This window comes from Rousettus aegyptiacus, unplaced genomic scaffold (assembly GCF_014176215.1).
Source record: "Rousettus aegyptiacus isolate mRouAeg1 unplaced genomic scaffold, mRouAeg1.p scaffold_m13_p_8, whole genome shotgun sequence".
Taxonomy (NCBI): domain Eukaryota; kingdom Metazoa; phylum Chordata; class Mammalia; order Chiroptera; family Pteropodidae; genus Rousettus; species Rousettus aegyptiacus.
Window position 1 is genome coordinate 21,758,807 of NW_023416311.1, and position 26,597 is coordinate 21,785,403.

General features: G+C 36.8%; 1 protein-coding gene and 1 pseudogene across 3 annotated transcripts in view; one reads left to right on the forward strand and one right to left on the reverse strand.

The window, feature by feature from the left end:
* Positions 1–26,597, forward strand: part of CALN1 (calneuron 1) — a 520,980-nt gene that overhangs the window by 44,082 nt on the left and 450,301 nt on the right. The gene's annotated exons all lie outside the window — the stretch shown is intronic.
* On the reverse strand, positions 25,913–26,029 carry LOC118607433 (annotated as a pseudogene).

The following is a 26,597-nucleotide window of genomic DNA, read 5'->3' on the forward strand; positions in this document are numbered from 1 at the left end:
AGATGTATGGTCAAGCTTTCTCTTGATGTGTCTGGAAGTCATGACCTGTAGATGGGAAGCTTCTTTTCTTCTATTTCATTCCCTCAACAGTCTTGCAAGGGCCATGAAGTCTCAAAATAGCAATGAAGCCCTGACTTATCTTGGGCCTGCCAAGATACTGACTCCTCAGGATGGTCTTCCACTTTCGTTCAGACTATGGGATCTCGGGACCTTTGGGTCAGGTCTGGAGCTAAGTTGTGGATGGTAAATAGGCCTAGGAGGCCAGTAGAAGAGCATCCCAAGGGAATAGAGAGATTCCCAGGCGATTTCTACAAACTATAGCTAGATAAACAATGCTACTACTATGGTGCTGCTTCAACCCAGTCTTAAGAAAGTTTTTCTAATATGGTGAGAAATGGATGTGCACTATTGATATATGAGCTAAGAATAGCCATGTTCCAAACAAAGTGTTTTTTAGCATTTTGAAATGAAAACATGTAGACAAAGCAAGGAATTAGAATGCATGACTCATTAAATTGCTGACTCTAAAAGCAATGGAAATTCAAAGGAAATTTTCCTCTCCCTATTTCTCCTTCCCACCCCTGTTCTGAACAGTTTATAAAAAGAGTCTCTACATAAACAGGACCCATTAAATACTCAATGATTTAAGGTCCTGCACAGTGAGAGGCAGATGGAACTCAACTTTTATTGCCTGGTTATCAGGCTGGCCTCTCCAGCTAGACTGGAATCATCCACTGGAGTTCCCCATGGCCTGTCAATCCTCATTTCTCTTTCTCTGGTCTCTCTGCCCATTCCTACCAGTTTCCAGGGCATACCATGACCCCACTATGGTCATTGCTTTTCTCTTCCTCAGTGCCTGGCTCTGCTGCACCTTAGCAGACTGAATTCATCAGCCTTAATAAGGATCTTTCATTAATGACCATTAGCTCTAGTGGCTACGACTTAGGGGAGAGTGCACACTTGTAGTGGGATGGAGCAGTGGGCACTTTAGTCAACTCACTGTGTGGTCTTGAGTCTTGGGTTGAATGAAAGGGTTGGGCCTCATCAGTGGTATTCAGTATTTTTTCTCACAAAAATATTTCTAGAATAAGTCTTATGGGGTACTTAAAACAGGAAAGAGAAGGAGCAAGGGGTGTGTGCGTGTGTGTGTGTGTGTGTGTGTGTGTGTGTGTGTGTGTGTGTGTGTGAATGAGGAGGTCCATCAGGTCCCTTGAGAGAAATAGTAAGATCTTTCATTTGAAGGGGCTACTGGCAGTCTGTCATAGCATGATTCCTTAAGAGTTGTGTAAAAATCTCACCTCCAATTTTTCCTTGCCATCATTTGCTTTCCTTCTGATCAACTCCCTGCTCCTCGCATACCTCAGCAGCTTGTTCAGTCTTATATCTGCTCTGAGTCTTGATGTCATACAAGGAAGCTAAAATGACTCTGTGGATGACCAGGCAACATTTACATCTCATGTTGTTTCATCTTTAATGCCAATGACTGTCTTTTCTCTTGACTTTCACTCCTTTGGCTTCCACATTGCTCTTGTTACTCTCTGGAGTACCCCACCTCTGAGAGCTCGCACTGTAACACTTCTCTCTTTGACAATCTCCGCTACCGCTTTTTACCACTGCTGGTCCTATTTCAGGATGTGTAGCATACTGAGAGAAGCCCCTACAGATATGGGACATGGACAATTAACCTTACATACACAGGTCTTCAGTGTGGCTCAGCAGTTTTTCTAGTAGCCAGGTCTCCTCCCCATTCACTAGGACTATTTCAACCCATACCCATTCTTCTAAAAGTGATGCTTTATTTACATAAAAAACAAAGGTCCCATGAAGAAACTTTTTCAACTTCTTACCCACCCTTCTGTCACCTTTCTCTCATCTCTCCCTGCCAATGAAAGTGGAGGACCATCTGCCACATGTGCTTGGACATCTGTTCCTAGCCACCCTCCCTTTAGGGACCTTAGTCTATCATTGTACTTCTGTTATTTTTCAACTTCTCATTTCTTCCCCTAAGCCAAAACTATTTGTTCTGATGTCACTCATCATCTTTTAATAAAGTAAATATGGTAACTTCTCGAAAAAATTGCCTACACATGTTTTATATCTTTACCTTTCATTTACTTCTCACCCTTCACTCATTGTAATCTGACCTCTGCTGCCATCAGTCTACTGATCATATTCTGGCTGAAACAATGGATAGAGTTAGAGCATAAAGAAGAGTACCAAAGAGTGAGCCAGTTCAAAATTTAACTCATCATCAATATTTATCTGGTGAGTTTACAAAATCTGCATATACTTGTAGGCTCTGCCTACTAAGTCAAAAGCTTTTCAAGTAAGAACCAGAAATCTGCTGCCCCCAATTCCCTTCTCCCTGGGACCTTCACTAATAGACCTGTCAGCTCCCCCAGAAGCCCCAGTCAGGAAGGAGGGTCTCTGCTGCCATGATGCCAATCAACAAGCATGCTTTGCTAATCTTTGTCACACTTGTCAAATTTTTTCTTTTTCCATTGCCTTATTAGTTCCAGCCACACAATTAGAATATCAAATGATCTTAGCTAAGAAAATGTAATCACTCTTTCTCTTTTCTGGAGATTTTCTGACCCTATCTCTTGGAAGTTTTCTTTTCATCTGGGACCTATTCACTTCCTTTGAGATTCTTCTAACATAGCTTGTTACAAATTGATGATCCTCAGAACATCAATGAAAATATCCTCTAGAAGTACTTCACAGCCAGTAAAATTCAGAACTATATCTTAGAGAATATTAACACATATTAAAATCTTAGAGATGTCCTACAGCAAAGAAAATGGCTTATCTTTGTCTAACTCAGCTTTTCCAAATACAGTTTGAGCCAGGAACACTGGGTGTGAGTGAATGTGCATGTGTGTATAAAAGCCTAGAAACTACATACTAAAAGTTTATTTCCTCTTCCTAGGACACGCCTGGTTCTCAGCTCCATGTGAATGATAAGTAATTGACACCCTTGGCCCAGTGAATGGTTGCACCCATATTTTTTCAAACACTGTTAATTGCTGTCCCAGGCTCTGTGCTGAGTGTTGGGGATAAAGAGAAGAACAATCTCTTTTCTTGTGCAGATTATAGGCTCAAGGAAAAGATGGATTTGTACTCCCAGAGAGTTTATGTGTTAGGGTAAATTCATACACAGGGTGTCCCTAGAAGCATGTCAGGGGACACACACACACTCACACACATATAGAGACAGTTGTACAGCTTTAGGGTACATCATTCATTTATAAAACAAGAATATGATGTGAATGGTACTCCATGAAGTTATGCGATATAATAGAAATAGACATACATTCATCTAAACATGCATAGTTTGTTGTTATTAATGTAGTCATGTTGTTCCGCAAGTTTTTTTCACTCAACAATTTATTACCAACATCCCTTTCTGTTGTACTGTGGTTTATTTAACCAGTCCACTATTGATGGATGTTTAAGTTGCTCTGTTTTCACAAGTAGTGCTACATGCACATTCTTGTATATTTATCCTTATGAACTTGTGTAAGTATGTCTAAATACAAATTCTCTAAAAGTGAAATTTTTGGATCAGAAAGTATATGTTTGTTTTCTGCTAGATTTCCCAGCTTTCTCCAGAATTACTGTGCTCATTTGCCTAAGGAAGGGCTTCTGAGGATAAGGGACACTGGTGTGGAGGGGAAGGAGGCAATAGAGAAGGGCTTGAAGCTGATCATTAATGGAGTTGTGTTCCTTAGGAAGGTGAGATGGCATAGGATCAAGGCCATGGTCTTCACAAAGAATAAAGTTTATATGCCAAGCCAAAGCATAAATTCTGGACTCTACAGAAAATGCTACTAATGATCTCAGCTAAGAAATTTTGACCACTCTTTGACTCTCCTAGAGATTCTCTGACCCAATCTCTTGGAAATCCTCCTTTCATGCAGGATCCATTTACTTCTTGCATAATTTTTCTGATAAAACATGTTAATTGATGATTAGCATAAATATTAATAAGTATTCCTCTAAAAGCGCTCCTTAGTAACCCAATTGGTTCCTAGAAACCTGATGTCTTTGGAAGAGCTCTGGGGATCAGGATTCCATATGCCTGTCCTTCTGGCATTTGCATGGGGGATACAGCAATGTGCTAGAGGATACCCAGCATCATAGGATAAACAAGATACATGTTCATGCAATGTTCATTTCACCTCAAGCCAGGTAATCTAAGAAAGTTTAATATTAGAATAAAGCTTAATATGTTATGGTGAAGAACTCTAGTTTTTAAGACAAAATGTTGGAATTGAAAAGTAGTTTCTTGCTTGCAGGGAGCTGTTTTGAGCTTTGACCCCCATAATACTCTATCATCAGAATCCCTTTATGGAAAATTTAGAATTATTGGGACAGGCCATATTATCTAGTACATACTTGGTATTTATATCAAATTTTCATTGAGACATTTTGCTCCTGTTGAGAAAGTGAGGTGGGGGAGGGCAGAGACAGTGGAGTCCATGCCCTAATTGACTTGCTGTTAGCGGAAAACTGTATAAAACAGCACTTTATATCAAGTTCAAGTCAGTTCCGCTCATTGCAGAATGCAAAGGGAACTGGAGAGACACAGTGTCCCCTCAAGTTTTTTCTACCGGTTGCCCCTCTGATCTCTTCCCCTGGAGCCAAGCTCCAATCTCTGCCCATGGTCCACACATGTGGCCATCACAGGAGACTTATTGTCTTTAAGTCCAGCTACTACTGCTTTGTAATAAACTTCCCTAAACTCAGTGGTATAAACCAACAAGTATCTTATACTCATGAAATCTCTGGGTCAGGAATTCAGAAGGGATGGCTTATTTGCCCCATGATGCTTAACTTGAAAGACTCAAGTTGGCTGGAGGCTAGAATCACTGGGTAATTCATATGTTTGGTACTTAGGCAAGGATGGCTGTAGGATCAGCTCAGCTGGGAGCATCTACCTATGACTTCTTCATGTGGCTTGTTCTTACAACAGGGCATCTGGGTCGTAAGATGAGAATCTAGAAATAAATCTTCCAAGAGGACCAGCTTGGACCTGGTTGGTCTTTATGATTTCACCTTATAAGCTTTACTTCTCATAAATTTTAGTGGTTAAAGCAGTTCAAATCATCCTAGATTTGGGGAGTGGAAGCATAGATAGCACATATCAGTGAGAGAAGGTTAAAAAAATTTAGGGACCATAATGTAAATCTATACTTTTTTTTCATGGGTCCTGGATCCTCTGCCACCTGCTCCAGGTGGTGCACCTCATTCAGCATTTTCTGGTTTCCTACTGGGTAGTATGGAAGAATAGGATGCTGGGGTAGTCAAAATAAGGGGCCTTCCCATGAACGTAAGAATCCAGTAGCTAGCTTGGAGCATTATTATATTATAAAAGTGTTTGTCTCTTAAAATTATCCTGACCTGGTGTATGCTAGACTCTAAGAGGTGAAAAGACAAGAGGAAAAACCCATTTGGGCACAAATAGGAACTTTAAACATATGGACAGGGACAATAACTAGGACAGGTTTTCAGGAAAAGTGATAACAAAGTATTTTTTAGGAGAGAGTGGGCAGACCGTGGCACATCATTATGCAAGTGATTATCTACAACTCTAGTGGGCGCTTAGAGAATATAATTAATTGGGCCCTGGTCACATAGACCCTCATGAGACTTATTTAAAGGAAAGCAATCACTGGTTCCACTGTGTTGCTGTTACTCGAAAGTCAGCCATATTCCTTTTCCAGGGTCATCTCATTTTATGTTTGGGGGAAAAAGCTGGGCCTCAGATCTATATGTGAGTAAGTCTACCCTACAGCTGTTTCTGGTTACCTGCTGCCATCTAAGGGCTTAGCATCATCTCAGCCCTGTATACCTTCACTTCAGGTCCACAACTGGGACACTGAGACTATCGTCTTCTCTCAATATGCAGCAAGTCCCCAGCCTCTGGAAAGCTCATTTTCCTTTGCTGTATCCTCTTTCAATTCACCACAACCCTGCTAACACACAGAAGATAGATATAAATCACAGATTTTATCAAAGGCTTGGGAATAACTGGAGAATTTCAATGTAGAAAAAATTACATTATAGAAAGAAATCTTAGAGTCAGAAAAAGTAATATTTTAAAGAGTCTTCTCATGCATAGATCCTTTTGGCAGTTTGATGAAGCCTATGAATTATGTCTTTAAATGTACAAAATAGAATAATTAAGGTAACAACAAAGGAAATAAATTATATTTAAAAACAGTACCAAAATATTAAACAAAACAAACATGTGATATAATAATACATGTTCTTCTTTGTTAATGCATTAAATAATAAGATCTAGCAGTGGGTGTAATAACTATCATAATTTTGAAGTACCGTAGTGGTAAGCATAAACAACATTGTGAAATAATGTGCAGTGACTGTAACCTGATAGAACTAGACTAGTGGCAAAGTCACAGTACTGCTAATTCCACCATGCCTTGTAGCTGTGCTCATAACTGAAAAAAAGAAAAGCTAGATTCCAATTAGAAGTTATGAAAATAAAGGTATGTTCTTTCTCATACAAATTTATGGACCCTTTGAATCCTATCCTTGGGCCCCAAGGTTCATCCAGATGCCATCTGGTGTGTTTCTTAGCCATGTTTCCAGCCTCTGGGACAGCCCTGTTCTCATTTCTCAGAGCCAGTGCTTCTTTATTCGGGCCTTCTCAGGAAAAATTTCTCTCCCTCTTTAGGAAACTGGATCTCCCACTACAGGACCCATCTCCTTCTGACTTCTTCTTCCACAGGGACTATCCATAGAACTCAAATATACCTTGTCAGTATGTAATAGGAATAATATTTTGGCAAGTATTACACTGGTGCATGTTAATGTTAAGGTAAAGTCCAAGTCAGGAGACTTCTTACCACAAGGCAAGACGACAGGTACTTGACTTCTTTGGGAGACAGGAGGCTTCAAAGCCAACTTCCTGGGCAGAGAAAACTAGCAATATTAAAGATTCACAGGAAAGATTCAGACTTCTGAAGTCTTCTCCTAATATAAAGAAGTACTTCTGACCACCTTTCAGGCTTAATGGTGAGGCTGGAACCAGGAAGGAGTATATGACACAAGAGAGGTAAAGAAAACTTCTTTCCATTTTCTGGAGAAAGGATAGAGGAGGCAAATGATAAGGAGGTAGGAGAATTAGAAGGATGTTCTATTTCCAACTCTCTCTCTTGGCACCCAGAGACAATGGGTCCTGCCTCACCCCTCCATGGGGACTCTAGGAGCCAACCAAACAGGGCACTTTCCCCAAGATTCTGCCTTTGGTCTAGTTAAATGTGTAGGAGTGGAAAAGGTAGCTCCCTCAAGTCTTGTTGTGGGGCAGACACAGAATGAAAGCTTGATAATCTGCTGCATGGGCACACAGAGATGTCTCAGAACAGAGAATAGATGTTCTCATTCTTGGTCAGACCTGGACAGACAGCAAAGCTGAGACCTAGGGACATGCAGACAAACAGAGCTGGGGGAGGGGGCAAACAATAAGGGCAAACATAAGGGCTCCCAAAAATATTGCATAAACTAGAAGAAGGTCAAATCACCAGTTTCAAGCTTCAGATTTGGAGGCCAGCAGGAAACCTGTGACTGTGTGACAAGACGCATCATTTTGGGGAGAAATTATGAGAGACTAAACATTTTTAAAAATAAAGTTTTTTTGGGGGGAATAATTTTAGATTTATAAGAAGATTGAGAAGATAGTATAGAGTTCCCATATACCTAACACTCATGTTTCTCTATTAGCATTTCATATAAATATGATACATATATAACAATTAATGAACCAATATTGATATACTATTTTGAATGAAGGTCCATACTTTATTCAAATTTCCTGAGCTTTTGATCAAGATGGGGAGCAGGTAAACACTGTGCTTGCCTCCTCTTCCAACTACATCAAAATTACAACTAAACTACAGAAATTCCATCATTGTGAGTCACCTGATGTCTAGCTGAACAGAAGTCCTACCACTAGGGACACAGAAGAAGCCAACTCGAGATAGGTAGGATGGGTAGAGATATGAAACTTGTTGGTCCCACACCTGCATTTGGTGGTTGAGAATCGGTAGGAATATCTCAGCTGCAGAGGTGCTTCCATGAGAGCAAGGGGTCCTGGCCCCACACCGGGCTCCCAAGCCCATGGTTCCAGTGCTGGGAAATCGCCTGGCCATGAAAATCAGTGGAGATTGTGGCTGAGTGAGATGGAGGGCTAAGAGTCACAGACTTTCCTTTTAAGAAACCTGTGTGCAGACTTATTCGGTGGCAGATGCACTTGATCTAGGCTCCAGCTCTGGGGCGGCAGCTTGAAACATGCCAGTGACTTGTGGGGAGGAACTCGGTTGTTTGGCTTCAGGATGACAGTTGGAGAAGCAGCGTTCTTCTGGACAGAAGTGCTGGAAGAGGGCATTGTTCATTTTTTGAGCCTTCCCCCACCCCTTGAAGACCCAGCTGGGCATCATTTCTGAGTCTCCATCAATGTAGCTTATACTGGTCACCCTGCCCTGGTGATTCTCTGAGACCCTGCTGCTCCCAATATGGATTTTCCATACAAACAACCTATCTTGGTGCATGCTGTGGACTTTCTTAAAATCTCTCAAAGGTTCACAAAACTTAAAGAAATAGAAACTGGCTTTGGCATACCCCATACCTCTTGCTGAGCAACCTCAAGCCCAGCATTAGCAGCAGCCACCTTGGTTTGAGGCTTGGCCTCTTGAGGCACTTCCAAGCCCAAAGTTGATCGTGGCCATCTGCCAATTGCTTGGTGGCTCATGTCAGTTGGCCCCTGGCAAGACACAGGCTGCAGCTAAACTTGGCCTGTGGCAGGGCCCCTCCCAGGAGGCCCCAGCCTGCACTACTCGTGGCTGGTTTCGGTCTGTGCCAGAGCACCACCTGGGGTGACACCTGAAGATGACACACTCAAAGGGCAGACCGGGCAAGTACCAGAACCCTGCTAAAGCGAATCTGGCTCAGTTGGGTCAGCCCTTGCACAACAGCTCCTCCACTGGTCACAGCCAGTCATCATAACCAATCAGCAAGAGGGGCAGTCCCTCCCATTGACATTCAGACAGCAATCAAGGCTCGGCTACAACAGGAGGGCACACACAATCCATACAAAGAACATACCTAGAGTACCCAGCTTAGGTGACCAGGAAAGAGTGTGCCTCTGGGATCCACAGCACACCTACTACATAAGGCCACACTACTAAGACCAAGAGATATAGAAGACATACCTAACATATAGAACAAACATAAGCAGGCATCAAAAATTGGAAGACAAAGAAACATGTCCCAAATGAAAAAACATAACAAAGCTCCAGGCAAAGAACTAAACAAAATGGAGATGAGCAATTTACCAGATACAGAGTTCAAAACACTAGTTATAATGATGCTCAAGGAACTTAGGAAAAGAGTAGATAAACTCAGTGAGAACTTTAACAAAGAGACAGAAAACATAAAAGTGGAGTTAGAAAACATAAAAAAGGATCAGTCAGAAATGAATACAATAACAGACACAAAGAAAACCTTATGAGGAATTAACAGTAGTTTAGATTAAGTGAAGGATTAAATCAGTGATTTAGAAGATAAGATAGCAGAAAATACTCAATCAGAATAGCAACAAGAAAAAAGAATCCAAAATAATGAGGATAATTTAAAGGGTCTCTGAAACAACATCAAGCGTACCAACATTCACATCATAGGGATGCCAGAAGAAGAAAATGAGCAAGAAATTGAAAACCTATTTTAAGAAATAATGACTGAAAACTTCCCTAACCTGGTGAAGGAAATAGACATACAACCCCAGGAAATGCAGAGTCCCAAATAAGATAAATCCAAAGAGGGTCATAGCAGGACACATCCTTATTAAAATGCTAAAGTTAAATGCAAAGATGGAATCTTAAAAACAGCAAGAAGAATGTATTTAATTACAAGGGAGCTCCCATAAGACTGTCAGTTGATTTCTCAATAGAAACTTTTCAAGCTAGAAGGGAATGACAGGAAATATTCAAAGTGATGAAAAGCAAGGACCTATAACCAAGATTACTCTACCCAGCATAACTATCATTTAGAATTGCAGGACAGATTAAAAGCTTCCCAGAGAAGAAAAAGCTAAAAGACTTTATCTCCACCAAACCAATATACGGGAAATGTTGAAGAGACTTCTTTAAGAAGAAGAGGAAAAAATAAAAAGATGAAAAAACATGAATAATAAAATGCCAATAACTACATATGTAGCAACAATTACTTTAAATTTAAATAGATTAAATGCTCCAGTCAAAAGACATAGAGTGGCTGAATGGGTAAGAAAACAAGACCCTTATATATGCTGCCTATAAGGGACTCACTTCAGATCAAAAGGCACACACAGATTGAAAGTAAAGGATTGTAAATAGATGTTTCATGAAAATGGAAATAAACAAACAAAAAGCGGGAGCAGCAATACTTATACCAGACAAAATAGTCTTTAAAATAAAAGCTCTAACAAGAGACAAAGAAGGACCCAGTTATCCCATTTCTGGATATTTATCTGAAAAAACCCAAAACACTACTTCAAAGGGCCATGTGAATCTATATGTTATTATAGCATTATTTATAGTAACCAAGATATGGAGGGTGTCCATCAATCAACGAATGAATAGAGAGGTGGTACATACATTCAATGCAATATTACTCAGCCATAAAAAAGAGTAAAATCTTGCCATCTGCAACAACATGGATAGACACAGAGGGTATTGTAGTGAGTGGAGTAAGTCAGAGAAATACAAATGTCCTATTATTTCACTTATATGTAAAATCTAGAGAACAAGATAAACAAACAACAAAAAAAGCTCATAGATAGAACATTTTGATGGGTGCTGGATTGGGAGATGGGGGGATGGGTGAAGAAGGAGGGGATTAAGAGGTGAAAATTGGTAGTTACAAAATAGTTATGGAGATGTAGAGTATAACATTGGGGAATATAGTCAGTAGCATTGTAATAGCTATGTACAGTGTCAGATGAGTACTGAATTTATTGGCGTGATCATTTTGTAAGCTATATAAATATCTAATCATTGTGTTATTATAACAATACCTGAAACTAATATAATATTGTACGTCAACTATAATTGAAAGACATAAAAATATAAATATTGAAATAACAAATTTCCTAACATCGTTTTTCTCTTTCAGGATCACATTCAGAATATGATGACATTTAATAGTTACATCCCTTTAGGCTCCCCTCGGCTGTGATAGTTTGTCAGACTTTCCTCATTTTTTATAACCATGAAACTTTGAGAATACTGTCAGGTATTGTATAGAATATCACTCAATTGAGATTTGTCTCGTGATTAGACAGACTGGAGTTGTAACTTTGGGAGAGGAGGATCACAGAGGTAAAGTTTCATTTTCATTACATCACATCAAGGGTACATACTGTAAATGTGATGTACTGTTTGTCAGGATTCTCCACTGTAAAGTCACTAATTTCCTCCTCCTTCTATACTGTCCTCTTTGGAAGGAAGTCTCTATGCACAGAACTACTCTTAAGAAATGAGGAGTTATGCTCTACCTACCTCAGGGCAGAGTATCTACATAAAGTATTTAGAATTCTTCTGTACAGGAGACTTTTGTCTCTTTCTTTCTTTCTTTCTTTCTTTCTTTTTTCTTTCTTCTTTCTTCTTTCTTCTTTCTTTCTTTCTTTTTTCTTTCTTTCTTTCTTTCTTTCTGTCTGTCTTCCTTCCTTCTTTCTTTCTTTCTTTCTTTCTTTCTTTCTTTCTTTCTTCTTTCTTTCTTTCTTTCTTTCTTTCTTTCTTTCTTTCTTTCTTTCTTTCATCATATATTTAAATACATATGGACTCAGTCCAATACAACTTTGTTTTCTTTTCTCAAATGGTTGTAGTCTTGGGTATTGGGAGCTGATACCTCATTTTTATTGCTGAATAGTATTTCATTTTATAGATGCTTTATAGTTTGTTTACTTATTCACCTATTGAAGGTTATCTTGGTTGTATCCAATTTTTGGTGATTATAAATGAACCTGCTATAAATGTATAAATATATATATTTATAAATAAATATTATTATATAAATATGGATGCAGGTTTTTGTATGGACATACGTTTTCAAATTAGTTGGGTAAAATCTTAGAAGCACAGTTGTTGGATAGAATGATAAGGCTACGTTTAGCTTTGTGAGAAACTTCTAAACTATTTTCCAATGTGGCTGTACCATTTTTGCGTTCCCCCCAGCAAGAAAGAAAGTTCTTCTTGCTTCACATTTTCACTAGCAACTGATATTGTCTTTTTGTTTTTGGATTTTAGTCACACTTAATAGGTATGTAATAGTACCTCATTGTTTTAACTTTGCATTTCTCACTGACATATGATGTGGAGCATCTTTTCATATGATTATTTACCATCTGTATATTTTCTTCCATAAATTGTCTGTTTAAATCTTTTTGCCTTTGTTTTCACTTAATTGTTTGTGTTCTTATTGTTGAGGTTCATGATTTCTTTGTATATTTTGGCTGTACATTCTTTATCAGCTATGTGTTTTTCAAATATTTTCTTCCAATCTGTCATTTGTCATTTCATTCTCTTAACAATGTCTTTTGCAGAGAAGAAGGTTTTAATTTTAATAAAGTCCAGCTTATCAATTTTTTCTTTCGTAGTTCATGCTTTCGGTGTTTTATCTAAAAGCTCCTTACCAAACACAAGAGCATTTAGATTTTCTCCTATATTTTTTCTAGAACCTTTATAGTTCTGCATTTTATACTTAGGTCTATGATTCATTTAGAATTAATCTTTACAAAAAATGTAAGTTCCGTGTCTAGGTTCTTTTTTTTTTTTTTTTTTGCATTTGGTTGTCCAGTTGTTCCAGCACCGTTTGTTGACACCAACATATGCTTTTCATTCTCCATGTGGTCTTCTGGTGTCCTAGGAGTAGATCTTGGAGAAAGTATGCATGCATGCACACACTTGCAAATACTCACCTCCCAAGGACGAACAATATTTCCCAGATATAGTCAGTGTAAGTCCATATAAAAAAAGAAAACTATTTTATTAAGGGCAACATAATCTGAAAAATGTCCCCTGTCCATAATGGAGAAACCATTTTGGCTCCTTTCTCTAGGTCATAGTCAGATATGTAATTGTGCACTTGAAGTGGGAATTTTTGTGACAATGTGACAACAGAGCCAACTGCTCCACATCCGACATCCTTACTTTCACCATGGATTGTATATAAGCTGTGAAATCATTGCTTTTTCTATTGACTGGGCAGGAACAAATTTTTAGACAGGTTTTCACCCTCTGCAGTTTAAAGACTCACTCCTACTCATTCCCAGAAAAACCTCTGGGAGGTGCGAATAAAGTTATGTTCTTGCAGTTATACAAGGACTTTCTGTGCCAGCTGCTGGGGACAAAAGTGAAGACAGTAACATATAGGTCCTGCTCTCTAGGACTCACATTTTAACTGAAAATAAACTTGAGTTAAAAATGCAATTATAAGAACAGTCACCAAGAAGAATTTTTCTTACTGCCTGTTACACATTCTTTGGGAACTTAAGCTTCTCAAAGTCTCCAGAGTGTTTCTCTCACATGTCTGTGTACATGTATTTATGGACTCCTGCCTGATTGCCAATTTTTTTTCTTCCATCATCTTTCATCATCAAGATGCTTTCTCTTCTGTGAATCTCTACTGTCTGACAGGAAAGTTTCTATTGCTGACCCTCCTGGTTGTGTCCAGTGCTGGGACCCAGCTGATTAATGCCTGGGCTGAATCAACTAAAGGGCTTATCACCAACAGTTATAAGTACTGAGAGTCCTTCTAAGAGACTTGGTTTTCTTTGTTTTGGGGATTTTTTTGCTTACATACTCAAGTGAATTTTCCCCCTCATCCTTGAACTTCAAAAATTTCACTAGCACGTAACTGCATGTGAGTCTCTTCTTATTAATTTCCAGGGAGATGTGAGCTGCTGCAATCTTCATACTTATTTTTTGATCAGTTCCAAAAATTTTTTCTTAGGTTATATTTTTTATTATTATTTCTTTTCTATAGTTTGGATTTATTTCTTGGGAACATCTATAATTCTTAAGTTGCATCTCCATTTCTTTGCCCTACATACCTAACACATTTTGCTTTCAACATGTTTATATTTTTGTCCTTTCTGTCTACATTCTGGGATAGCTCTTCTAATTTTTCTCCCGGGACACAGCTTTGGGTTATTTTTCAATGAAACAGTTATTCTTCATGGCCTCTGATGTGCATTTTTATTTTTTTACCTGCTGCCAGATGTTTCTTTCCTTTCTCCTCATTTTTTAATTTGTACCTCTGCCTTCACCTTGGTTGGTTCTCTTCCTGCCCCAGTCTCACAAAGTCTGTGACTCCCTGTATCCCATATAAAAACATTGTAGATAGATATAGTTATAGATATACAGATATAAAACTATAATTATATCTATATTTCTATGGCGTGCTAAAACATTACCGAAACAAATGAGAAATTAAATGGTTAACTTGACTTTTTATACACAACACCCATATAACTGGTAAAATATTAACCCTACTATCATTTAAATAAGAGTTCCTTCAAGCAGTGTGAAGAAAACTCCTTCGTAATGTACTATTTATGTTGGATACTTTTGTGAATATGTTTGCACAAGTTGCAAAGTGAAAGTAGGTCCATATCACCAACATCGTGACTAGAGAAAAGTTGATCTTTATCTAGAGTTGACAGTCTTAGTCAGCATTCTGAAACAACATATTGAACGATGTGGTGTTATTTACAGGGGTTGAGACATTTTCCTGGTTGTAACTCTTGTATTAAGTGAGATAATTCAGAGCAAGCATTTAGCCCAGTGTCTGGCTTATAGTATACACCCTATAACTGTTAGTTAGTAAGTCGTCATTAGTTGAATGTATTTTATTAAAGGTTAAACCCTTTAATATATCCTTTAAAAACAGTTTCATTATTAAAGAAAACAAGAATAAACTATTTTCATTAGGAGAGAGTTTGTCATACTAACCTAAAATCTTATTGGCTTAATAAATAAAGTCTATGTGTCATGAAGCCTGACACACATGGAGACATGCTTACCCTTTTTGTAGCTATGTCATGGGAAGCACAGGGCCTCCAAAGGTCACATATCAGGAAAGAGAAAAAGGAAGAGACCCATCAGCTTTTAACTACTTTGATAAAATTGGGGTAAATCATTTCAGCACACATTTCGCTGGCCAGAACTAGTTACCTGGCACCAACCCAAATGCACGAGAGAATAAGAAATACAAAGGAGCTTACAGATCATAAGTCCTCATAGATTCTACTACAGAACAAAAAGTAGGAAATCCAAATTTTGGACAGAACTTTGAAATCGATTTCATGTAAATTATTTCTGTATTTTTCAGACAGGTATTATTCTAACCAGTTCTGTGGGGTAGCAAAACACACAAATTAATAACAATTCAAAAATTTGTCCCATTAAGTACTTGTAAGAAAGAAACTATTTAAAAAATACAGGTAATTCTAAAACAAAAATGTAAGTTCCCAAATTCCTCTAAACATTGAAAGAAAATAGCTTTGAAGAGGATACAAATTATTCATTTTCCCAGATACTCTTGAGTCTAGAACTGGCTGTCCCTGGAATCAGAAATAAATAGTAAACCCGAATCAAATCCTATTCAACATATACTAGAATTTAACAAGCATGTTCTGTTCACATAAAGAAGAGAACATATTTAATTTTTAAAATAGGATTTCAAGAGAGTTCACTTCTGGTCAAGAAGGAATAACATAAATTGGATTTAGAAACAATAACAAAAATAGAAATAGAAAAAGTATATGAAACAATGGTTTTCAAGATGTCACAATTAGGTGATAAAGAACAGTGAAATTTGAGAAACAGGAAATAAAGTGAACCCTGTGATTGCCCCGACTTACTACCTGAAAAGTTTCTAGGCCTCAGCTCAGAGAGGAAGAACTCAGACACAGTAGAGCTTCAAGATGCATGAAGTAAAAACTGATACAACATCAAGGAGAAATCGACATATCTGCAATAATAGTTGGAGATTTTAGCTATCACAAACTTGACTTGTATAATGCTATCATTCAACTTGACATAATTAAAATTTATGACATACTCCATCCAACAACATCAGAATACACATTCTTTTTATGTAAATATAGAACATTTACCAATATAGACTATTTAATGGGTTATAAATAAATAAATAACTTTAAAAGAATTCAAACCAAGAATTCAAATCAAATACAAGATATGTTCACTGATGATAATGAAATGAAATTAGAAATCAACAGCAGGCAGATATTTTGAAAATTCCCCAAATAATTGGAAAATAAAGAATATGCTTCTATTTACATAACCTATGAGTCCAAGAACTTAAAGGATAAATTAGAAATTATGTTGAATTGAATGAAAATAAAAATGCATCATATCAAAATTGTGAGATATATCTAAAGTGGTACTTAAAGGAAATTTTACAGCTCTAAACACCTGTATTAGAAAAGAAGAAAAGTTTCAAACCAGCAATCTAAGCTTCTACTTTAAGAGAGTAGAAATAGAAGAGAAAAAATCCAAAGCAAGAAAAAAAATCAGAATAAATCAGTAAAATAGAAAATAGAAAGCAATAAATGAAATCAATAAAACCAAAAGCTGGTTCTTTGAGATCAATAAAATCGATCAAACTAGACCAATCGAAAAAAAATGTAAAGTCCCAAATTATCAATATCAGGAATAAGAAAGATTATATTACTACAGAGTCTACAGATTAAAATAATAATATAATGTTGTGAATAACTTTATAACAATAAATATGATAATAAATGAAATGACGAATTCCTTAAAAGACACAAACCACCAAAGCTCCCTCAAAGAGAACAGTACTATTTCAGTTCAAAAATAAACTTGTAGTTAAAGATCTCACAAAGAAAACTCCAGAGCCAGATGACTTCACCGGTAAATTCTACTAAACAAATTCTATTAAAGAAATAATGCTAATACTACATAAACATGACTGAAAATTGTAAAGCAGAGATTACTTCCTAACTCAGCTCACATTACCATGATTTTTTAAAAAAGAAGACGAAAACATAAAAAAAATTATAGAACAATATTCTTCATAAACACAGATGCAAAAATTCTTTAAGAAATTGTGATGAATCAAATGCAACATTAAATAAAAAGGAGAATACATTGTGACCAAATGCAAGCTTATCTCAGAAATGCAAAATTGGTTTAACATTCTAAAATCAATGTAATTCACTGTAATAACAGACTAGAAGAGAAAAATTATATAGTTATCTCAAAAGATAGAGAAAAATTATTAGACAAAATCCAATATTCATATGATTTAGAAAAAGAAAACTCTCATCAAGCTAGGAATGCAAGGTAATTTTCTCAGCCTGATAAAGAGCATCTACAAAAAAATCATAGCTAACAATATCTTAGGGAGAAACTAAATGCTTTATACCTAAGATCAGAAAAAAGGAAATAATATTCTTTCTTCTATTTCTATTCAACATTGTACTGGTGCTTCTAGCCAATGCAATAAGGAAAGAAAAATAAATAAAAGACATCTGGATTTGAAAAGAAAAAGTAAAACATTTTTTATTTACAGATAACTTGGTTGTATTAATTTATTATTGCTGCATCACAAATTACTACAAATTCAATGACTTAAACCACCTATTTTTTGTCTCACAGTCTCTGTAGGTAAAAGGTCTGGGCAGGCCTAATTGGATTCTCTTCTCAGGGTCTCAGAAAGCTGAACTCTTATATCTGGAGGCCTGACAAGAGAAGGATCTACTTCTGAGCTCCTTTAGGTTGTTGGCAAGCTAATTCCTTGAGGCTATAGGATTTAGGATTCATGTCAGCTTCATCTTTCAAAGCCAGTGATGAGAGAGTGGGGGGAGAGGGGAGAGGGGTAGGGGGGTGACTCTGCTAGTTTGAGTTTCTGACCTAAAGAACTTTAAAAGGGGGCACTTTATTAGTTCAAGCTTATTCAAGATAATTCCTTCTGATTAACCTAAAGTCAACTGATTAGAATTTTAATTACTTCTGTAACTTTGAATTTTAAATTTATCCTTTTACCTTTGCCATATTCTATTGATTAGAAGGAAGTCACAGTTTCTGCCTTTACTACAGGAGAAAAATTACACAAAAGCATAGATGCTGGAAGGTGAGAATTATAGGTGCCATTTTCAAATTGTGTGTATCATATTCACTTATGAAGAAAATATAATGGGATTGTCAATAGAAAATTCAGAGAGTTTTACTTGGTGTGGATATTTTATTAAACAAGAAACAAACTGTGAATTAGGGAGATTTCAAATTCAAAACTGGTAATAAACTCAATTCTCAGCAGTTACATCTCAGCTTATAATTCATGAATCAGTACATTGTTTTCCAGGGACCAGAAACTTCCTTTAGAGCAGCAGCACTACATGAGTTTACTTCTTTGTAGATGATTCTCAAGGAAACTGCACCAATTTTGTTAAGTGTTTTGATCATAAATGAATGCTGAATCTTGTCGAAGGCTTTTCTGCATCTATTGATATGATATGATATGATCATATGATTTTTATTTTTTATTTGTTTATGTGGTGTATCACATTAATCAATTTGTGTATGTTGAATATCCTTGTGGCCCTGGGATGAAGCTCACTTGATTGTGGCATATAACCTTTTTAATATGTTGCTGTATTCCATTTGCTACTATATTATTTAGGATTATTGCATCTGTGTTCACGAGAGATATTGGTCTGTAGTTTGTGTGTGTGTGTGTGTGTGTGTGTGTGTGTGTGTGTGTGTGTGTGTATCTTTACCAGGTTTTGGTATCACGGTAATATTGGCCTCATAAATGCAATGCCTTCTCTTTGACATTTTGGAAGAGTTTGAGGAGAATACATTTTGGAAGAGTTAGAGGAGAATATTCTTTGAGGAGATAAAAAAATGACGTAGACGATAGAGGGTCTGTTCATCCAACTGGTGACCAAATCAAATTGGTGACAATAATAAGGCGCAGCAGCAGGGAAAAATCACCTGGGATCCAGATGAACAAGCCATACAACTAGGGATAAGTCCAGGAAGTCACCCTGAAATGGCAGAAGATAGGTTGGGGAGATAGGAATGCCCAGTCACAAATGGCTAAGACAGAGGTGGAAGCAGGGGCAGTGACAGTAGCAGACGCTTCTTAAAGGGGCCATGTCCACAAACTGATTTTTGCAGTGCTAGACCTGCTTGCTCGTAGCACCAGTGACAATTTGGCTACACACAGGGGGCACCAGGAATTACAGGAGACATTGTTGGAGTGAGAGCTGAGGCAACACTCACTCTGTACAGAAGTGCTGGCGGTATTCATTGTTTCCTGTTGAGTCCTCCCCGCTCCCAGTGTGCATACACAGGCCTGCCATAGTCATGACGTCACCGAACATGATAACAGAGGTCTCTCCACCCAAAGGAGTCCCTGAAACCCCACCTCCCTGAACTCGTGGCCCCACCCAAGTCACATCTAGGTGTATCCTCAGTGAGTCAGGTGCTCCTTGCTGAGCAGCACCTAGGCTCACGCTGGAGGCAGCTGTCCTTGGTTTCTGGTGTGGCTTTTTGAGGCAACTATGAGCACAGCATCTGTGGATTGCACGCTGAATCTTAACAGGTGGCCTCAGAGCCGGACACAGGCTGGGGCTAAATTTGGCCTGCAGCTGAACCCCTCTCAGGACTGTGCCACTGGACACCTACTTTACTAATAAGACCGGGACACTTAGGAGCTTTGCTTAGTACATAGAAACAGACACAGAATGGCAGCCAAAATGGGAAGGCAAAGAAACAGAAACCATATGAGAGAACAGAACAGAGATCCATATATAATAGAGTCAAGTAACCTAACAGATGCAGAGTTCAAACACTGGTTATAAAGATGCTCAATGAACTTTTGGGCAGTGTAGATAAATTCAGTGAGAACTTCAACAAAGAGATAAAAACATAAAAATGGAAATGAAATTTTAAAAGTGAACCAGTCAGAAATGAAGAACACATTATCTGAGATGAGAAGTATATTAAATGAAATAAACAAAAGAATAAATAAAGTGAATAAAGAAGAGGATCAAATGTCCTATCTAGAGGACTGGAAAGCCAAGGACACTCAATTAGAATGGCAAGAAAAAAATATTCTAAGACTATAAAAACAATTTAAGGAGCATATGGGACACTATTAATGCTCCAAATATCTGTCTGATCAGTGTAACTGAAGAAAATCAAGATGGTGAACAGCTGTTTGAAGAAATAATGATGGAAAACTACCCTAACATGGTGAAGGAAATGGACATAAAACCCCAGCAAACTCAGGATTCCAAAAATCAAGGATCCAAAGAGGCCCACACCAAGACACATCTTAATTAAAATGCCAAAGGTTAAATACAAAGAAAGAATATTAAAAGCAGCAAGAGAAAAACAAATAATTACATATAAGGGAACATTCATAAGACTGGCAGCTGATTTCTCAAAAGAAACTATGCAGGACAGAAGGGCTTGGCAAAAACTATTTGACAGGAGAAAGACCTAGGATATACAACCAAGAATAATTTATCCAGCAAAGCTATCGTTTAGAGTGGAAGGACAGATAAAGAGCTTTCCAGACAAAAATTAGCTAAAGGAATTTATCATCACCAAGCCAGTATTACAGGAAATGTTGTAGGGACTTCTTTAAGAAGAATAAACATGTATCAAAAACAGGAAAAAAGAATGGTAACAATTACGTTCCTATCAATAAGTACTTCAAATAGAAAAGAATTAAGTGCTCCAACCAAAAGATAGAGATAGAGTGCCTGAAAGGATAAGAGAACAAGACTACTATGTATAAAAAGGAAGGAAGGGGATGGAAAAAGATACTGCTTTGATGGACCTAGATGGTATTTAAGTGAGATAGAAAGACAAACACTATATAATTCACTTATATGCAGAACCTAAGGAATAAAAAGAACAAACTAATCAAAAACAGACTCACAAACATAGTGGATAATTTGGTGACAGACAGAGGGGAGGAGTATTTGACGGCTGGGAGAATGGGGTGAAGGGCTAAAGAAGTACAAATTGGTAGCTGATGTATGGTCACAGACATGGGGAGTATGGCACAGGGAAGGCAGTTAGCATTAATACATTGGCTAGGTGGAGAGTCAGGGGAGGGAGGGTACAATTGGGGGGATCGTTTTATGAACTATATAGATATAGTCTAACCAATGTACTGTATGCTTGGAACTAAATTTTACAAAAAAGTTAAAAAAAACTCTTCTTTGAATGTTTGGTAGAATTCACTGGTAAAGCCATCTGGTCCTGAACTGTTACTTTTGGGTAGGTTTTTGATAATGGTTTCAATTTCCATACTGCTGATCTGTCTATTTAGATTTTCCAGTTCTTCTTGATTCAATCTAGAAAGGATGTATCTTTCTAAGAATTGGTCCATTTCTTCTACATTATTAAATTTAGTGTTATATATATTTTCATAACATTTTTGTATGATCCTTTGTATTTCTGCAGTACCTGTCATAATTTCCCCCTCTTTCATCCCTGATTTCTTTATTTGCGTCCTTTCTTTTTTTCTCTAGTGAGTCTATCCAGGGGTTTGTCAATTTTATTAACCTCAAAGAACCAGCTCTTGTATTTATATTTTCTATTTTTTTTTCATTTCAATTTAATTTAATTCTGCTCTAATTTTGATTCTTTCTTCCACTGACTTTAGGGTTCATTTGTTCCTCATTTTCTATTTTTTTAAGATGAAGCATTAGGTTGTTTATTTGGGCTCATTCTTTTTTTTTGGGGGGGGGGTGGAGATAGGCCTGTAAGGATGTGAAATTTCCCCTTATGACTGCTTTCACTGTGTCCCAAAGTTTTGTTATGTTGTACTATCATTATGATTTATTTCGATATATCTCTTGATCTCTGTTTTTATTTCTTCTCTGACCCAGTTATTCTTCAGTAGCATGTTGTTTAATCTCCATGTATTTGTGGTTCTTAACTGCTTTCTTTCTGCAGTTGATCTCCAGCTTCAGAGCTTTATGATCAGAGAATATGTTTGGTATAATTTCAACCCTCTTGTATTTGTTGAAGCTATCTCTGTGTCCCAGTATGTGGTCAATTCTTGAGAATATTCCATATGCACTAGAGAAGAATGTATAAGCAGCTGTTTTGGGATAAAAGGCTCTGTAAATGTCAATTATGTTCAGTTGGTCTAATATATCATTTAACGATGTTATTTCCTTATTGATTTTCTGTTTGGATGATCTACTCATATTTGACAGTGGGATATTTAGGTCCCCTACCATGTCAGTGTTTTGGTCTGTTTCTCCCTTTAGTTCTGTTAGAAATTGCTTAATATATTTTGGGACTCCCTGATCAGGAGCATAGATATTAATAAGTGTTATGTCTTCTTGGTGTATAATTCCCTTTACCATTATGAAATGTCCCTCATTATCTTTCTTTACATTTTTAATTTTGAAGTTTATTTCATTTTATATTAGTACCACTACTCCCGCTTTTCTTTGAATGCCATTTGCTTGAAATATTATTTTCTACCCTTTCACTTTGAGTCTATATTTGTCTTTGGAACTAAGATGTATCTCCCGGAGACAGCATATGGTTGGGTTTTGTTTTTTGATCCATTCTGCAACTGTGTGTCTTTTTATTAGTGAGTTCAGTTCATCTACATTTAGGATGATTATAATATGAGATTTCCTATAAACATTTTATCTTTTGCCTTCTGGTAGCTTGGTTTTCCCATTGCTTCTTTGTCCTTGTTTGTCTGTTTTCTTTATTTTGGTTGGGTTTTGTGGATTTTACCTCTGATTCTTTTTGTTTTATCTTATTATACTTCAGTTCTGAATCTTTGATGTGTGATTAGCATTACGAATATGTAAAGGATAGTTATATGTGTGTGTGTGTGTGTGTGTGTGTGTGTGTGTGTAGTAGTCTATTTTCTTCTGTGTGTGCCTTATCTCCATCCCCTTTGCAAATTTGGATCTTTGAATCCTCCCCTTTTCAGTCATTGTTGTCTCAATTTGTCCCTATGTATGCTGAATATTCATTAGTATCTTGCTATAGCAAATCTCTTCTTATTGTTTAAGCTTACAATGCCCTGCTCTTAGTAAGGTTTGCACACCTCTGCTTCTATCTGCTTGCTAGTTGCCTTACTCCTAGTTATTATTACTATTTTTTGTCATTTTGTTTTATGTGAGCTGACCCCTTTCAGTATTTCCTGTAATGCAGGCCTCATAGGAGTATTCCCTCAATTTTTGTATGTCTGAAAAGGTCTTTATTTCTTCTTCACATCTAAAAGAGAGCTTAGCTGGATACATTATTCTAGGCTGGCAATTCTTTTTATTTAATAGTTTGAATATCTGTTTCTACTTCTTTCTGGATTGTAAGGTTTGTGCTGAGAAGTCCGAGATTCTCGAATGGGTTTTCTTTTTTAGGTTACTTTCTTCTTTTCCCTGGCTGTCCTGAGAATTCTTTGTCATTGATTTTTGATAATTTTAATACAATGTGTCTTGGTGAAGGCCTTTTTGGGTTGAGATAATTGTATGTTCTGTTGACTTCTTGAATTCCAAGTTCCAGCTCATTCTTTAGATTTGGGAAATTTTTGTCAACTATTTGTCTTAAAATGCTTTCTAACTCCTGTTTTTTTTCCTTCTCTTTGAGAATGCTCATTATTCTTATGTTTCCTCTCCTGATGGTATCGGCTTGTTCTTGTATTTTTCTTTCATTGTTTTTCGTTCTTTGGTTTCTCTCTTCTTCCTTCTGATCTATTTCTAGATTTCTGTTTTTAATATCACTGGTCCTTTCCTCCGTTTGGTTGACTCTATTTCCCAAGTTTGTTATTTCATTTTTCATCTCTTTCAGTGTGTTCTTCATCTCCAGAAGTTCTATTTGGCCTTTTTGAGTGTTTCAATATCTTTGATAAAGAACTCATTCTGCTCATCTAGTTGTTTTTTCAATTCCTGATATGAACTGTTTTGGATCTCATTGAGTGTTTTCAGAAGTATCATCCTGAATTCTCTGTCATTTAAGTTGCATATTTCTATGTCTCTAAGCTTATTTTCTGGATATTTTTCTCTTTCTTTCTGAGCTACCTGTCACCTTGGTGTTTAATAAACTATTTTTCCTCATGGGAATTAATGGAAGTATATTCTGCTTTTTTTTTTCCAGAAATAAGACATATTATATAAAGGTCTCTCTTTAGCCTGTTGTAAAAAGGTATTTTTTTTTGTTTTCCAGTAGGCAGTGTCTAATACTCTTGGATTCCTGCTTTATATAAAGTTTTAGTGCCTTTTTTGTTGTTATTGTTATATTCACACTCTCTACCCTCAGTCTCAGTCCCTGTGAGTGTTGACAGTTTCTGTAGCATTTGCTCAGATTACTCTGGGCTCCATGGTGCTTGGGTCTTGGAGGATATGCGGGAAGGGAGTCCTCTGTGTTGGGAGATGGGAGCAGCGTCTCAGCCTGTTGTTTTGCAGCCGTGGCTGGTAATAATCAACTGTTGTTTTTCTGCTGTCTTCGCTTCTCTGCTGTCCCCACTTCTCTGCTTTCTGCCCTAATCCCTATGCACTGTCACCGGCTGTGTGGAACTCACAGCTTTCCCAGGCAGCGTTGTTCAGGGAAACTGCCATACCATCTTGCCTCCCCATCCTCTTTCAGGGAGCTTAAGCTACTAGAGGCAACTTCTTTATTTCTCTTAGTCCACTGCCCAACTCTTGGGGTTCTGACCTGTAGCTCTTACATGCAGATTACATGCTCAGATGTGCCAGTGTGCTGTTTAGGAATTTTTTGTTGAGTGTTAAATGTTCAGCTTATTGTTGTTTGAAGGGGAGATATCTGGGTACATCTCTTACTCTGCCATATTTCTATTGATTTTGAGTCTAATTCCATTACAGTCTTAGATTACTCCCTGCACAATTTCAATTACTTTAACTTTATTAAGATTCGTTTTATTACCCAAGGTATAATATAACTTTGTAACTGTTCCATATAGACTGGAAAAAAAGTATATATATTCTGTTCTTGGGTTTAGAGCTCTGTAAGTATAAATTAGATTCTGTTGGTTAATGGTATTATTTGGTTGTACATTTTTGCTGGTTTTCTGCTTATTTGTCCTATCAATTACTGAAAAAAGAGTGTTGAAGTCTCTAATAATAATTGGAGATTTCTTTACTTCTCTTTTTCAATTCTGCTTTGTATATTTTGAAACTCTGTTGTTGTGTGCACACACAGTTAAGATAATTATTCTTCTTGGTGAATTCATCCATTCATCAATATACAGTGTACCTTATATTTTTGCTCAGAAGACTACTTTATCTGACATAAATATAGCAACTCTAGCTTCCTCTTGATTAGTATTTGCTTTGTGTAACTTTTTCCCATTCTTTTACTTTTAACCTACCTATATCATTGAAGTGAGTTTCTTGTAGACAGCATATACTTAGGTTATCATCTTTATTAATTCTGGCAATCTCTGTTTTTAAATTGTGCTTAAACCATTTAATTTTAATATAATTATTAACATACTTGGATTTATTTCTAAAACCTATTGTTTCTGATTTGTTTGTATCCTGATTTTCATTTCTCTACTCTTCCTTTCTTCTTGTGGGTTGATTAAACATCTATTTAGCATTACATTTCAATTTATTATTGTTATTGACTATATTTCTTTGATAATATTTCTACTTTTGCTCTAGGAACTACAATATGCATACTAAACTTTTTACAATTTAATTAAAATCCATATTTTAAAAATTTGTTTATTAAACTTTATTTATTTATTTTTATTTTTTTATTTCTTATTTTTCAGGTGAGGCAACCCTTGCTTGACCTCACAGATTGCAAGGACCTTGTCAGTTTACAGTCCTTTATTTTTTTATTTTTTATGCCTACATCACTTGGTCTTCCTAGGTGGTCTCCCATCCAAGTACTAAACAGGCCCAACCCTGCTTAGCTTCCAAGATCAGATGGGATTGCTTGTTGAGGGTGGCATGGCCGTAGACGAAATTTAATTTATTGACATAAAAATTACATAGCATGAAATTCATTAAATTCATGTATTTTAAAGTATGTAATTGGGTGGTTGATAGTATATTTATAATGCCGTACAACCATCACAACTACAAAATTTTAGAACATCTTTATGACCTCAAAGAGAAATCCCATACCTCTCACTTTCCTCTTCTCCCCATCCCATTGCAACCACTCATCTGCATTTTGTCTCTCCAGATTTGCCTATTCTGGTTATTTCTTACAAATGGAATCATACCATACGTGGCCTTTTGCAAAAAGACAGTTGGAATTTTGATATAGATTTCAAATTTGGATATTATTGTGCTTTAGCTCTTTAGACATAGTTTCTGTTAGCTCTTCTAACATTTTCAATATAGCTGTTTTAAAATCTATGCCTAAAATGGTCAACATCTGGACTTCCTCAAGGAAAATTCCTATTGATTGTCTTTTTTCTCTGTGGAGAAATGAACGATATTTTCTTGTTTCTTTGTATGCCCTGTAATTTTTTATTGTATACTAGACATTTTGACTATTATAATGAGATAATTCTGGAAATGA